The following is a 15,469-nucleotide window of genomic DNA, read 5'->3' as shown; positions in this document are numbered from 1 at the left end:
CACTATCTTCTCAGCTTTCAGAGACAAGCAGACTTTTGTCAGAAAACCATTTTTTCTTTTTGACAGTTTTGGCATTTTACTGGGACATAGCCTATTTTTCCTATTTTTTGTGCTTTCAACCTCCTTCCAGTTAGTGGTAGAAATGGTTGCGAAAACAATAATGGATCCCAGAAAGCTGTACATTTCTGAAAACTAGACATCATTTGTGTAGATCCATCAAGGTTTTTTTTTTAAATTGAAACTTACGGTTGAAAATAGAAAATATTGAAATTGAGTTGAAAAAAACAGCCATTTTGCCAGCATTTTTACCTGTAACTTCTTCTAAGTATGACAGATTTTTTAAAGCAATATACCATTACATCCACTGTATATTTCAGGTTGTGGGGATATGTAGGACTTGTAGGCTCACCAAGAACCCGAGGAACCCAGAGCCAATAATTGAGCTGCATTTCATTTAGTTAAAAATATAAAGAGTAAAAAATCGGTACCAAGTAAACCAATATTTTTCTGAAATGGGAACAACATATAGAGTTTATAAGCTGTGTGTTTTTTTGCACATCGCTAAAATTGTGGGTACCCATACAAGCACGTGAATTAGAGGTCATTTTTCAAAATGAGTTCTTTTTTTTACAAATTGTCCTACATTTGGAAGGCAGAAATGCAAAGAAAGTCAATTGGTAATAACACTTGTTCTACTATTCTGTGTTCCCTCAAGTCTCCCAATAAAAATGCTAACTCACTTGTGTGGATAGGCCTAGTGTACACGACAGGAAACAGCCCAAAATACAACATGGACACATCAAATTCTCCCAGTCAAAACTGACCCTTTTTTTGCAATGTGCCTAGCTGTGGATTTTGAACCCTAGCTCAGCCGGCACCTAGGGAAACCTAGCAAACCTCTAAATGTTTTAAAACTTGACACCCATGGGAAGCCAGGATGGGATGACTTGAGTGGCTCTCACTAGATTCTGTTACCTAGAATCGCTTGCAAATCTCAAACTTTGTAAATGAAAACAACATTTTTCTACATTTCTGTGATGGAAAGTTCTTGAATCTGCGTGCAGCCACAAACTTCTACCCACCCAGCATTCCTCAAAGTCTCCCAATAAAAATGGTACCTCACTTGTGTGGGTAGGTTAGTGCCCGCGACAGGAAACAGCCCATAATGCCACATTGACACATCACATTTTTCTAGCAAAAACTGACCTTCGTTTTGCAAATTGCCTGGCTGGGGATTTTGAACCCTAGCTCAGCTGGCATCAGAGAAAACCTAGCAAATCTATACATTTTTGAAAACTAGACACCGACAGTAATCTGGAATCTGCGTTGCTTCACAAAATTCCACCCATTCCGCATTCCCCAAAGTATCCCAATAAAAATGGTTCCTCACTTGAGTGGTTAGGCCTAGTGCCCGCAAATTGGAAACAGCCCACAACACAACGTAGACACATCACATTTTTCCAGTGAAAACTGACCTTCTTTTTGCACATTGCCTAGCTGTGGATTTTGGACCCTAGATCAGCTGGTACCTAAGGAAACTAGCAAACCTGTACATTTTTTAAAACTAGACACCCAGGGGAATCCAGGATGAGGTGACTAGTGGAGCTCTCACCAGGTTCTGTTACTAAGAATCACTTGCATATCTCAAACTTTGTAAACAAAATACAAATTTTCCTCACATTTCTGTGCGGAAAGTTCTGGAATCTTCACGGATCCACAATCTTCCACCCACCCCACCTTTCTCAAAGTCTCTCAATAACAATGGTGCCTCATTTATGTGGGTAGTGCCTGCGGCAGGAAACGGGCCAAAACTCAATGTGGGTACACCACATTTTTACAGTTAAAACTGACCCTTTTTATGCAAAGTGCCTAGCTAGATTTTGAACCCTAGCTCTGCCGGCACCTAGGGGAACCTAGCAAACCGATACATTTTTGAAAACTAGACACTCATGGGCATCCAGGATGGGGTGACTTTTGTGGCCCTCACCAGGTTCTCTTACCCAGAATCCCTTGCAAACCTCAAACTTTGCAACAAAAACACATTTTCCTCACATTTTTGTGATGGAAAGTTCTGTAATCTGTGTGAGTCCACAAACTTCCACCCACCCCGCATTCTCCAATGTTTCCTGATAAAAATGGTACCTCACTTGTGTGGGTGGGCAAAGCGCCTGTAGCAGGGAAGTACCCAAAACGTATTGAGAAGACATCAAAATTACCTATCACAAAATGACCTGGTTTTGCAAGTGGGTCACCTGAATTTTTGTCCTCGGCTTGGCGGCCATCTAGGGAACCCTACCAAACCCACACATTTCTGAAAACTAGATACCGGGGGAGTCCAGGAAGGTATGGGTGGGCAAAGGGCCTGTGACTGGGAAGTACCTAAAACATGGGGGTTAATGGTATAGCACAGCAAAGTCTAAGAGCAATTCTTTTTTTTAAATACGTTTTTAGGTGATTCTGCTTTGGACACACATACAAGTGAGGTATCATTTTACTTGGGAGACCCAGGGGAGTGCTGGGTGGTAGGACATTTTTGCCAGCACAGTGATCCCTCACATAAGAAATGTGTGGAAAATGTGATTTGTTCAGCTAAATTTGAGGTTTGCAGGGGATTTTGGGTAGGAACACGTTGAGGGGTCCAAGCAAGCCATACCTCCCTGGACTCCCCTGGGTGTCTAGTTTTCATAAATGTGTTTGTTTGGTAGGTTTCCCTAGATGGCCGCTGAGCCCGGGGCCAAACACCAAGGTGACCCCCTTACAAAACCAGGTTGGTTTGTGATAGGCAATTTTGATGTCTCCACAATACGTTTTGGGCCCTTGCCTGTTGCAGGTACTTGGCCCACCCACACGAGTGAGGTACCGTTTTAATTGGGAGACCTGGGGGAATGCTGGGTGGTAGGAAATTTGTATCAGCCTAGTAATCTCACAACTTTTCCATATAGTAGTTTGAGAAAACTTTGATTTTTATCAGCTAAAATTGAGGTTTGCAGGGGATTTTGGGTAGGAAAATTTTGGGGGGTCCATGCAAGCCATATATCCCTGGACTCCCCCAGGTGTCTAGTTTTCAGAAATGTGTGGGTTTGTTAGGTTTCCCTAGGTGGCCGCTGAGCTCGGGGCTGAATACCCAAGTGACCCCCTTCTTGCAAAACCAGGTAGTTTTATGATAGGTAATTTTGATCTCTCCACAATAGGTTTTGGGCCCTTGCCTGTCGCCGGGTACTTGGCCCACTCACACAAGTGAGTCACCATTTTTATCGGGAGACCATGGGGGAATGCTTTGTTTTTCTAATACCAGAAGATTATGACACAGCAATGCAAGGAAAATGTGTGACTATAGTCACATTTTGAGGTTTGCATGGCATGGTGAGTAAAAAAAGTTGTTGGGATCCATGGGAGGCAAACCATCCAGTACTCCTCATTTTTTGGGGTTTACAAAAATATCTTGAGTTGTTAGATTTTACCTAGAGACAAAATAAACCTTAGCAAAGAAAAACAGACACGACAAATATGACTGCCTAGCCATCTGCTCCTCAAGAACACACACATACTGGTTGGATTTGGAACGAGTGTGAGTGAAAGGTTCAAAATGTATATTTTATTAACAAGACATTTCACAAAAAGGAAATGCACTGTTAATAATTAAAAGGTTAAAAACTTGATGTGCTGTAAAGCCACATCAAGGCACAAATCTCTTGCAGGCCATTCACACACCTTTCAAACTGGAGACACAAGACACTACTAGCTGTGGGACCGGCACATTAGAACGTCACATCAAAGATAATGAAGAGAAAATGTACACCCTGGCAGAGAAAGACATAAAAGACAAATATTACTTCAAAACAAACTATTCCTTAAGTACACACACATACTGGTTTAATTTAGCATGAGAGTGAGTGAAGGTTCAGAGCGTAAAATTACTAACAAGAGATTTCACAAAAAGGAAATGCACTGTTGGTAATTAAAAGCTTAAAAACCTGAACCAATGATTCACAGCTTGTGAGCTGTAAAGCCACAGCAAGGCACCAACCTCTTTACAGGCCATTCACACACCTTTCATAGGTGCCACACACAAGAGCATTCACACCGCCAGCCACGGGTCCAGCACATTACAACATTCATACCAAGAGACAGCGCCATTCAAGGGCCCATCACTTTGCTACACCCACATGAATAACACAGCAATCACACCGGGTGGCAGTTGACATAGTGTGTGCAGTGTCGTTTGGCTATCAGTGTGTGTAATGACCAGCAGCAAGTCACTGCTCCCTCACCTCGAGCCAAATGTCAGCCCACGCACACCACCAGTCAAGCGCCAGTCCACGCACACTGCCAGCCAAATTTCAGTCCACCCACACCGCCAGCCAAGCACCAGTCCACGCATACTACCAGACGAGCTCCAGTCCACCCACACTGTCAGCCAAGCTCCAGTCCATGCACACCGGCATCAATTTCTTTTTTAAAACAAAACACAAACCAATTGGACTAGATGCAAACTATAACTACAAACACAACAGCAGTAACAAAACACATCATTTAATTACCCACCGTGAAGCTGAACAACAAATAATAAAAATATACAGTCCAGGCAGTACACTTTTAGACTCACAGTTGCTCCCAAAAACTCATTAGAGTGTGAGACAATCTGAAACATGTGGGCACACACAGCCCAGGATTAGAAGGACAATTAGCACAGTGCATACAACTCTCCTTCCGCATACCTCTTCGCAAACAGACTCTACATCTCTTACAGGGATTGTTTTTTGCAGGTGTAGGAGTAATTAATTCGGGAAAGTAGCGATCTTTCAATCTAGCCACATCCTCCACCACTCCAACTTCAGGAATACTTGCCTGTTCCACTACAACAAGGCTGCCTATCACAGACTCGTGAAACTGAACAAAAGTCATCCTTGACGCTAGAGAACACTCCTTGAGCACAACAAAAGCATTAAAAGTTGCTACATTGAATTCATGGATGGCCAACTTCTTATACCAAATGTAAGCCTTACAACAGCAGTGTAAGGTTCCAACCTCTGATCTACTCTATCAACACTACCCATGTGCTTACTGTAGTCCACAATGTGCACAGGTTTGTGCACTTCAGCAACCTGACCCCAAACAGTCACAAGTGAAGTGCTTTCACCATGAATGGTAGTCAGCATGTACACAGCCCTCCTGTTTACAAACTTCACAGCTAGCACTTCATCACTACGGAAGGCACTGCAATTTCCCCTTCTAGGTACAAATGGTGACCTTTGATAAAAAGTCCTCTGGAAAGTTTCCACACAATTTTCTCTGAAACTCCTAAAGTGGACGATCAACCACGGGGGTCAATAGTGGAATCTCTACCAGAATACACCCGGAACTTATAGACATATCCTGTCCTACTCTCAGACAATATATACATCTTAATTCCATAACGTGCCCACTTGGTAGGAATGTACTGCCTAAAAACCAAACATCTCTTGAACAGGACCAACGACTCATCAACATCTATTTCTTTCCCTGGAGTATAGATCCCTGAAAATCGATCTACAAAGTGAGCAAGGACAGGCCGAATCTTAAAAAGACGGTCACGGTGAACTCGAAGTAACGCAGAAGCATTATCAACAAAAGGCAGCATCCGCAGCAAAAGTAAATACCGATCACGACTCATAATTACAGGCAATATGGCCTTTGCGATCAAGGGACTTGTAGACCAATATGAAGCCAGTGATGGCCTCCTTATCAAGCACATCAAAAAAGTTAAACCCAAAAACTTCTTCATCTCATCCAGATTTATGGGAGTCCACCGGGCAGCTATAGAGCGGGGCCTAAGTTGGCACTGTTGTCCCTCAAATACTGTTCAGCATACAAATTAGTCTGCTCAACAATCTCAGCCACAAATACATCATCCATAAGCAACTGAGAAAACTGATAAGGCAAAAAAAATAACAATTCACTCTACACCCTGCATCACCACTGCAGGCAGGCAACACCAGCTGCACCATGTTTGGATCAACCCAGAGTCCAGCGCTTCCAATGGGAAGACTTGCAGCCCCAGGCTGCAATCTAGAGGCCTCTTGCTGCACCATTGACACATCAGTGTCCTCCTCTAAAACAGGCACTTAATCTGCACCAAGAGTAGTTTCATCCACACTGAGAGTAGTTTCATCATCAGATGATTCCTCATGGACAGAAGACCCACTGGCAGAATCTTGCACTTCCTTCTCTCCCTCAGACTCACTGTCAGTCTCATAATCATGGTCAGAGGAAGATTCAAAAAGCATACCAACCACCTGCTGAGCAGTAATTCTGCAGCTAGCTATAATCCTTATTAATAAAAGTAACGTGTCAAACAAGTCAACAACAACAAACAATTTGTAAAATAAGTAATAAACAAAATGTGGCTTTATCACAAAGACCTATATACTCCAAAACGATACCACTCACTTGTCAGAAACAGATAAACACACCACACCTACTCTGCACAGACACAGCAAAGACCAACAATATCCCACTAAAAAAGAAAAGAAAGTGACACATAAGACAACACAAAAAACATCATGCTCACATCCAATAAGAAGTTTACGCTCAAAACACAAACTAAATATGCTGCTATTAGGACACCACTTACAAAAATTCATTCATGCATGACAATAATACTTATTTGGAGTAAATACAACAATTTTTTTTTGGGCCAAATACATGCAACTACGCAAACTGCAGATCAACCACTGCCGAAACAGCAAACAAGAATCAAAGGCTTTATATTCACCTCCGTAAAATGGGATCACTTCCCAATACCAACATTAAAAAAACCTGGTGTCCAGTGGCTTCTGCCCCCCCCCCCCCTTGGGGACTGATGAACCTAAAAACATATGGCTAATCTGCCCCCAAAGAGGGCAGAAATGCCCACAATAATCACCCCGTAAAGGGGAGCAACCCTTGCCCAAGGGGCCGCTCCCCAACATCATTTAAAAATAAATCCCTGGTGTCTAATGCCTTCTGCCTCCCTTTAAGGACAGATGGGCCTAAAAACATAAGGCTGATCTGCCCCGGGGCAGAAATGGCCAATATATTCACCTCCCCATAAAGGGGAGCGGCCCTTGCCCAAGGAGTTGCTCCCCAACATGAAAAATCCCATGTGGCCTAGTGGGGCACTCAAAACTAAAAAACAATTAGCCAATGTGCCCCCAAGGGGGGCAGAAACTGTTAAAATAAATGCTCCCCAAAGGGGAGCGACCCTTGCCCGCTCCCCGCAAACCTATCCCTAAATAAAAAATATCCCTGGTGGACTAGTGGGGCACACAATATTTTAAAAAAATTGTCAGGTCTGCCCCTAGGGGGGAAGAAAAGGCCACTCAAATTGCTCCCCAAAAGGGAGCGACTCTTGCCCAAGGGGCTGCTCCCTTCAAATATTACAATAGTAAAAAAAAAATAATAATTAAATCCCTGTTGTCTAGTGGGCATTCCTGCTGCACGATCGTGCCCATGTGTGATTGTACAGCAGGAATGCTCAGAAGAGACATCAAAGGAAAGGAATCCCTTACCTTTCCTCCAATGCCTCTTTTTTTAAATCCCCCTACCCCAAGGAGAAACTTACCTCCTCTCTACTGGACAGGCTTCCACCACGTCCAGTTGCATCTAATGATGGGGGCGGGCTGTACGCGCTGACGTCATTGGATGATGTGAGGGAGCGGGGGGCAGCGGAATGTCTTCCACTGCCTTTCCTGGTGGGAGCGCAAGTGCTTCCCCGTGGGTGAGTGCTAGGACAGCCAGGAGCTGTCCAATGCACACTCTGACCGTGATGTAGGACGGCTCCTGGCCATCATATGCACGGAAGGGGCTAGAAGTTGACAATGTGATGTGTGCCATATGTATGTTTTCTTGGCTAATCTCACTGTGTTGGTCTGTTTTAGGTACCTATGGGGCAGGAATTTGGGTTTTTTCCAACGTTAACTTATTGCAAACGATGGAAAATATGTTTCTTAAATACCTTTTGTCTGTACCTGACAGTACGTCTAATTTCATCTGTCATGCCGAACTGGGTTTACCCTATCTGGAGGACGTGATTAAGATCCAGCCCGTCCTCCTTTGGCATAGGGTTTGAACCACATATTAAAAGATGCTATGGGGCTCGATGGAGTAAAAAGTATGAGATGGTTAGAATATGTTAAATTATTCTTAGGCCAGTTAGGCCACCAGGAATATTACAACGATCCCCATACCTTACGCAATGTGTCTAGAAATGACCTAAAGTCTGGTTGTATGAGATTATTGAGCAAGAAGAGAATCTTGATTGAAATGGATAAAATTACAGTTCAATACCATCATCTCACTTTGGCCTTTGAGCATATGAAGCCATATATCCTAATGGTCACTAGCAACTACGATAGATTTTTGTTAACTCGCTTCAGGTTAAATATCATATTTAGGTCAATAAGTTTCCCAGAATTGAATGACTGGTCGAGAACATTATGTAAATGCCCGTGCGATGACCTTTCTGCACAATCCTCTATACACATTTAGTTTTTCTGCAAATTTTATCTTAGTCCTAGAAAAAGATGGATTGCACCAGTGCCTAAAAAACTAGGATTGAGGCAATGTCATCCTGCACACTTGGCACTACAATTCCCGGATAGTGAATTTATAATTGCCTCTATTACTGCCTTTTTAAAAAATGTTTTTAAATTGCGGAAATCAATTGCGATATGATATGATTGTGCTATAAACTGTTCTTTGTTGTTTTTAAATTGTACAAATCATGATCTTTGCTTTTATGATATGCTTTATAAAGTTTCCAAATAAAGTAATTTGAGAGAGAGGTACTTTCACCAAGTCATCTTCATGCGGACATTTCAGAGTTGTGGCATTAGCAGGTATATGATGTTGTTCAGACGTACGTGGACATGGAATCTTCCTGGGAATCTGTGTCACGGAGTTTGAATGTACATGCTGGTACCAAGAGAGTTTGCACAGTGATAGGATGGAATTTACCTGGCTTCCAATGCACTTGTTCTTTGTGCTGCTTTAGTCCTAATGCAATATGTGTGCCATCATGTGATCTAACACAATGTTGTGTTGTGACCAAATCATATTATCCAGCCTTCACATTGGTTAATTCCTCATTGTCTATGAACTGGATGTAGCTGTTAATGTGTCTCCTCATTGTAGGCCAAAGTGATTGTAGCACATCACTATCATTTGTTTGTGACCTTCCACCAGATGCAAACATTGAATTGAAAAGACCCTGTGGTCAGAAACTGTTGTACTGACATGTGTCTGTTTATTTGTTACTTTGATATAGAATTCCTTTTGTGAGGTGGGCAAAATGGCTCCAGCTAATGATGGAGACCCAATTTGCTGTTGCCTATTGTGTGGGATATTGTCAGATGTATCCTCTCTTTCCACGTTGTGAGAGTCTGTAAGTCAATATGTGATCATTGACCCAGTATAACTAGATTGTGTCTTATTATGTGTCTGACATCATGTCAGCCTATTATTTGAACTATGGAATAAAGAAGTTGCAATAGTAATAACAAAACTGCTTTCACCAATAAGCAGGATTTATCAATACTACTCCAAACATACCAAACATGGCCACGCTCCCCCTTTCATATCAGAAATTACCAGTGGGGGGGGCGTGGCTAGCAGCCGAAGATGGTGGACGTCTGGCAGACGAGCTCCAGGCCGGGGGCACCATTATCCTGTATTTGGCTGATCTTCTAGAGGCAGGGGCAGCTTCTAAATCCTGGACGCTGCCACTGGGGGCCTGTGGGTTGGCCCGATGTTCACGCGACTGCTGTGCTGCTCACCGTCGCTGGCTGCGGCTTTGTTTCCAGCTTCGCGCCGCTCTGGGCCTGGCTGTGCGGTGTCGATCTGCATCCACGGGGCTGGGGTGCGGCGGAACCCCCCTGACGTGAGGCGACGTGCGGCGGCGGCCCGCACTGGAGCTCCCGGACTCCGGCCTGGTGAGTGACGGCCGGCGATTGGACCCAGACGGCCTCGGGCCCCTGTGGTGTGCCTACTCTGCGCCCGCCTGCTGATTCACCGTCAATCCTCCGGTGTGGCGTCCTGGGTGCCGGCTGGAGTGTCCAATGCGCCTACACCCGCCCGGGGGCCTCAGCTTGCAGGGGTGCACCGTCGGACCTGTCCTGGCCGCCTGGATCGATATGCCCCCGGGCGAGCTGAGCACCCTGTCAACGTGCTGACCTGGGATCCCGCGGTGGCCCTGGTGGTGTTCTGGTCCTGGGGGCCTCTTTGCACCACGGCTCGGTGGCGGTAGGCCGGGTGCCCTGTGGGGGCCCATGGTGGCTGCCTCCGGAGAACTGCTGTGATCGGACGAGCTGCTGGGGGGCCCCCCCGGACTCCACTGCTTGCCCGCAGGCGGGTACGGCTACTGTGTACCTGTTGGTGGTGGGGGACCCCCCTGGATGGTAGCAGGGGTGTCCGGGGCGACGACTCCTGGCCGGGTGGCGACTGGCTGCGATGGGGCTACCGTAGTTGCCCTGAGACTCGTGGATGGACACCCAATTGGAGGCATACGCTGGTCTGTGTGGTGCTGCTGAGGGAGGATACGCGTGAAGACGGCGCCGGCGGCGGTAGGCCTCGGTCCGACGGCTTTCTTCACACCACGCACCGGTGGTGGACCAGCATCCCTGTGTTGGTGGACTATTTGCTGGGGCGGATGTCTGTGGCTGGCGCCTGGTACCATAGTGGCACCATTCTTTCCTGACTTTATCTTATCTTCTGGCCTTCGCTATTCTCTACTTGTATTCTCTCATTTCACAACTGTTCTCCAAGGCATACAAATGTGTCCTGCCACCTGCAAATACACTATCATTGATTGACTTGTGGGGAGGGGTGACACACACAGTTAGAGGAGAGGCTTTGGGTTACTTGATATCTTGTTTTTAAACTTTTCTCATTGGTTATATCTTGTTTTTAAACTCTTCCCATTGGCTAAACATGTATGTATTGGGAGTGTTCTTTGTTAATCTTATACTATCTATGTGCTATAAAAGATTGTGCGCCACGGAGTGAAGTGGCAGTCTCCTAAGAACATACCGAGTGTACTTCTGGGACAACTTTACTTAGCTGCAGCTCATAAACCTGATCTTCTACGCCCAACAGAGTGTCCTGTGTCTCTGTTCAACAAAGCGGGTGAACTCAGAAGATTAAGGCGTACCCTGCGCCGCCAGGCTCATAAGTGGCCTAGGTTCTTCAATTGGTGCCCTCTGTGAGGCGGCTTCAGAGGTAGCGGTTTTGCCTGAAGGTCGTGAGGAGCCCCGCAAGTAAATTCTGGAGGAATCGCGAACCACGTCAAGCGACCCCTGTATGTCGAAGTGGTCCGAAGGCATTTTTCAGCGTGGTTTCTCCTTCCTGACGGCTGCTGATGACTGCTGCCCTGACTGCCCCCTTGCTTTGGCCCTTTTTTGGTGATGTATGGTAATGCGAGACGTTAGACGGGCCTCTGTTGGCGTAAGAAGACACTTAGTTAAGTATTGGTGGTGGGTAGCTCCCACTATTTTGTTTTGTCTTTGGGTCTTTGATTCGGCTATTGCAAAAGCCGAAGCCGAGGTGAGTACATTTGTGCTGTGTTAATTAATTTAACCCCTTGATGTTTGTGAACAGTCCATTGAAATAACGATGCCTGGTCTGATTAAGTTTAGGAAGTTTTGTTGTTTTGATTGTGATAGGGATTCCCGGCTGGAGGACTCTTGTCCAATTCCTTCGGTTGGAACTCCCACTTATGAGCTTTATTCTAAACATGGTGTTGGCCCCATTGCCTTTAATGAGGCATGGATCCGATACACAAAGAACGATGGTGTTTTGCAGTGGCCACAGAATGGTAGCTTTGAGCCTGACATATTAGATAATTTGGAAGCAATTTTGTTTAAAAGAAAAGCCCGGCCGGCAATGTTTGACTCTTTCCGCCTCTGGCGTAAGGAAGCCAAACAGAGAGAAATTAAGCAGGCAAAATGAGATAAAAAAGCACAAGGTATAACGATTATACAGGCTGCCCAGCAGTTTAAAGATAATGAGATTGATTGTGAAATGGAAATTTCAGAGAGACCGCATCGTATGGCGATAGATAAATGCTATCCGGTGTTGCCTATTTCCCCTTCTGATAAAAGTAAGGAACTGGAGGAAGACCCTTTGATGTCTCACTTATTGAGATTGCCTCCTCCCTATGCACAAGGTGCTAATGCACCCCCATTATTACAACCAGTTCAGCCATTAGTTGCGCCTCCGCCTGCTCCGGTTCTTCCTCATTTGCCCCTTCAAGCATTGCCACCCCCACTTCCTTTGCCACCGGTTGCTTTACCTCCATCTTTTGAACCACAATCTCCTTTGCCTTCGGCTCCTCTTATAACTGCCAGTTCTTCTCCTATTAGTTCGCCCAATACCTTGTCCCCTGTCCTCATGTCCAATTCTCCTACTGTCCGTAAACGGATCACAAATACTGTCTCTGGGTTTCTGTCTCCTTTCTTTGAGACTCTTAATATGTCTCCGGCTTTTTCTCGAAGACAGTCTAGTAGTCAGCTTCCAGCCTTCGATGAACGGATGGTATTGGACTCTCTCGCTCGCAAATGGATCGAGAAGGGTCCCCAGTATAGTGTGAATGATATCATGGCCACCTTTTATCAGTGGGAAGCGGCCACGCAGAGATATGTTTTTAATATTATGTGTGACACTCTTGTTAAAGGATGGGAGGATATGGATTTGGGTTCAGTTCCTCAGGGTCTGTTGGATGTTCAGGCTAATTTCGATAAGGGACTCATTGTGGGTCCTAAGGTTGAGGACGCCGTAAAGACACTTGTCACTTTTAGATCCCTATTTTCCTCGCAGACTTTCCTTGACTCCGATCCTGCTGTTAGGCTGACATTGAAACATTATCTAATGAGAGAGGTTCCTCCAGTGTGGAGAGAAGCGGTTGCAGCAGCAGGTGCTAATCCAGCTGTTCCCGCGCATTTCCAGCGTATATGGGTACATGTTCCCTGGAAAAGATCTGAAGTTTTGGCTCTTAAACAGTCTCTACCAGATCCCCGTAAAAACCCTGTTGGTTATTATAAAGAGTTGTCCCAGACTGTTGATGCCTGCATTATGAATTTAGCCGATAGTGATATGTTGATGGGGAATGTAGTCCCACAAGCATTATGGGCTCGAATTCGGAGAGAGGATCACGCCCAAGCATTAGGTGGTGATTGGAATGCTATAATTGCCGCAGATAGAGCCCCAGTGGGTGGTGCTAAGCCTGATGCTTTGATTTCAGAACTACCTGGTAGGATTATTACTTTAATGAAAACGATGATGCTCGCCTTGCGAGTTAATTGGGATAAACTAACTGCGTGTAAACAGAAGAAAGATGAGTGTCTCTGATTTCTTCACTCGTTTTGAGGAGACGTTTATTGATCACAGTGGTCAGGATATGACTACGGAGGGTGGACAGCGATTATTTGTAGATAAATTTGTATTTAATTTGCTTCCCGAGTTGTCACATAAGTTGAAAGACTCTGAAAGTTCATGGGCTGTTTCTTCCTCTGCTCAGATATTGGCTACTGCTCAATATTATGAGAACAGGGATAAAGAGGAGAAAGATAAGCAAGAGAAAAAGACTAAATAATTAAAAACGATGGTTCTTCTGCAACAGGCTTATCCTCCTCGTCTTGCTCAGCGCCAGTTTCAACAGCCTCCACAGTTTCAGAGGGTGTATCAAAAGCCTGAGCCTTTTATTCCGCGACCTTTATTAGGTCCTAACCAATGTGCCTATTGTAGAGAGGAGGGTCATTTTAAGAATAGTTGCCCGGTTTTATTACAGCGTAGTGAAGGACTATCTGCTCCACGAGGTCGAGGTATTTATCAGTTAGCACCCAGGGGTAGAGGTTGAGGTGTGTTGACCCAAGAACAGCGTTCCCTTCCCCCTCCAAATTCTATGAACTACTTTGATCAACAAAATACTCAGTCTACACAGTATTACAATGATGATTATCATGTTGAAGGTGAAAATGAAAGCCTTCACGCTAACTAGGACAGCCATAGACAAAGTGAGGGAGTTGTATCGATTCCAGTAGATCAGAGTGGACCTTATGTTAATGTCACCACAATGGGTGTTTCAGAGCCATTTCTTTTAGATACTGGTGCGATGAGAAGTTCTATCATTCACTCTAAACTCCCTGGGGCACCTTGGTCCGGCTCAACGAATGTATCAGTAGGATTTTCTGACGCCCCAGTTCGTAATCGGGTCTCTAGCCCTCTGCCTATTTCAATTGGCCCTTATGATTTGGAAGCTCCTCTTCTTTTAACAACTGGTTGCGGCGAGAATCTGTTGGGTTTGGATCTATTGAAAAGAATGCATGCAACGATATATTGTTCTCCTTCTGGTGTACATCTTACTTTGGGGCAGAAATTTACTTCTCCAATGTATTTGTCTAAAGATCAATTCCCACCTGAATTGCTCTCTCTTCCTGCAACGCTTTGGGCTACGGGTCCAAATGATGTTGGTTGTCTTGAGATCCCGCCTTAGGTTGTTACTCTCAAGCCCAATGTTAAATTGCCACGCATTCCTCAATACAGAATTTCCAATGAAGGTGAAAGAGCGCTTTTGGATATCATTTATAATTTGGTTCATAAGGGTGTGATTGAGGAAACGAGAGGAAATTTATGTAATAGTCCTATTCTTCCTGTTCTTAAACGCACTGACCCTTCTCAGCCTTCTGTTTATCGTTTTGTGATTGATCTTCGGGAGGTTAATAGAATTGTTGTACCACAGTTTCCTGTTGTCCCAGATATTACTGCCCTGTTAACTATGATACCTGCCTCAGCGGCTTGGTTTTCTGTTATTGATCTGAAAAATGCTTTCTTCAGCATTCCCATTGCCGAAGAGAGTAGGGATATTTTTGGTTTCTCTCTAGGAGGCCGAAGTTTCCGGTTCAAGCGCGCACCCCAAGGCTATCGTGAAAGCCACTCCATTTATAGTCAAGCTCTGAAATGTCAGCTTGATGCTTTCCCTTTGCCCCCAGGTGCTACTCTTATTCAATATATGGATGATTTGTTAATTGCTGCTGATTCAGAGGGTGTCTGCAGGAATGTGACTGTTGCATTGTTACGTCACTTGTCTGATCTTAATCATAAGGTGTCGCCTTCTAAACTACAATATGTCCGTCGAGAGGTTACCTATTTGGGTCATCTCTTATCAAAGGAGGGAAGGCGATTAACCCCAGAACGAATTCAAGCAATTGCGCAAATGTCTGTGCCATCCACACAAAGAGAGGTGCATGCCTTTTTGGGCATTACCTCTTATTGTAGGCAATGGATCCCAAATTTTTCTTTGTTGGCTAAACCTTTGTTAGCACTCACTTTGAAAGACACACCCCAACCCCTTCCTTGGACTGACGAATGTCAGAAGAGTTTTACTGATTTACGTGCTGCTCTGTGTTCTGCTCCTGTGTTGGGTACTCCGGATTACAGTAAGCCCTTTACGCTCTAA

The sequence above is a fragment of the Triturus cristatus genome, chromosome 4_1 (assembly GCF_964204655.1).
Source record: "Triturus cristatus chromosome 4_1, aTriCri1.1, whole genome shotgun sequence".
In the NCBI taxonomy this organism is placed as follows: Eukaryota; Metazoa; Chordata; class Amphibia; order Caudata; family Salamandridae; genus Triturus; species Triturus cristatus.
This window is presented reverse-complemented; position numbering follows the sequence as displayed.